This window comes from Nerophis lumbriciformis, linkage group LG19, assembly GCF_033978685.3.
Source record: "Nerophis lumbriciformis linkage group LG19, RoL_Nlum_v2.1, whole genome shotgun sequence".
Lineage (NCBI taxonomy): Eukaryota > Metazoa > Chordata > Actinopteri > Syngnathiformes > Syngnathidae > Nerophis > Nerophis lumbriciformis.
In genome coordinates this window covers 45411405-45412695 of record NC_084566.2, presented here as the reverse complement: position 1 = coordinate 45412695, position 1291 = coordinate 45411405, and the positions used below count along the sequence as shown (strand labels likewise).

Below are 1291 nucleotides of genomic sequence, written 5' to 3'. Positions count from 1 at the left end.
CTCCCTTGGAAAAGAGATCTTTGATCTCAATGGGATTTTACCTAGTTAAATAAAGGCTAATAATAATAATAAACATTATCCTCCGAGGTTTCTCATTGTCATCCCATTGGGTTGAGTTTTTTTCTTGCCCTGATGTGGGATCTGAGCCCAGGATGTCGTTGTGGCGTGTGCAGCCCTTTGAGACACTCGTGATTTAGGGCTATATAATGAACTTTGATTGATTGATTATGAATAATGTAATGAACGAATAACATTGTGTGAGAGTTGGTTATTGTTGTTGCAGTGCATGGTGTAAGAATGATACATTAGTAACACGAATGAATCAATAAATACATAGATAACAGTGTGTAAGAGTTGTGTAGTGTTATTGCGGTGCATGGTGTAGTAATGATAACACATGAATGAATGAACACATGAATGAAAGAATATATAATGTGTGACGAGACAGCGGGAGAAGAAGACTGCAGAGAGGCGATGATGTCGTTAGCTGTCAGCGTGTTTATTGACAGCTCAGTATGTGAGTGCAGTGTGTGATTAGCTTAAAAGAGATGTAGTGTGACTATGTGCAAGTATTATCTGAGCGTGGTCACCAGAGGGTGTTGAGTGTGCGTGTTGAGATCGAGGCAGAAAAGCAGGCTCGGACATCAGAGGGCAGGCGGATGGTCAAGGACAGGAGCGAGGTCTTAGTCCAGGAAGGCAAGGGGGAATCCAAAGGGGGTCCAGGTAGACGAGATACACAGCTCGACGACGAGGACGCTGGAGGACGACACAACACGAGAGACGGTGAACACGACGGGAAGGGAACACAGGGAGAGAGAGAAGGCTGGAGATGTGTTGGCTTACTGTACTGGGTAGGAGAAGCTACGTTCTGGCACCCGCTGGCTTATGAAGGCTGGTCGCTCATCACGGGCAGGTGTGTTGATTGCAGATCTCTTGCGGAGGCACGCCCGCAGCCGAGAGGGAACCCCCGTTGGTGTGCCCCATGGTACGCTCAAAAGTGTGCACAGCAGGAGGAGAGGCAGCAGGAGTGTGACCAATAACACATTGTGTAAGAGTTGTGTAATGTTGTAGCGGTGCATGGTGTAAGAATGATAAACCAATATTAACCTTGTAAGGGGGGGGGGGGGGGGGGTGGAGGGGGGGCAATAGACCTTGTAGATGACCAAACCCCCCAATATTGACCTTGTATTGTAGATGACCAGACCCCCCAATTTTGACCTTGTAGATGACAAAAACTATGAGGACACAAATTAAATACAACATTGACCTTGTATTGTAGATGACCAGACAC

At 46.6% G+C, this 1291-nt stretch overlaps 1 long non-coding RNA gene across 1 annotated transcript; it reads right to left on the bottom strand.

Moving 5' to 3' along the window:
* Positions 1-478: 478 nt before the first annotated feature.
* Positions 479-1291, bottom strand: LOC140679601 (uncharacterized). Its single transcript, XR_012051007.1, has 2 exons — positions 844-1291; positions 479-756 (listed from the first exon to the last, which is right to left on the bottom strand). It is a non-coding gene; the product is annotated as an uncharacterized lncRNA (long non-coding RNA).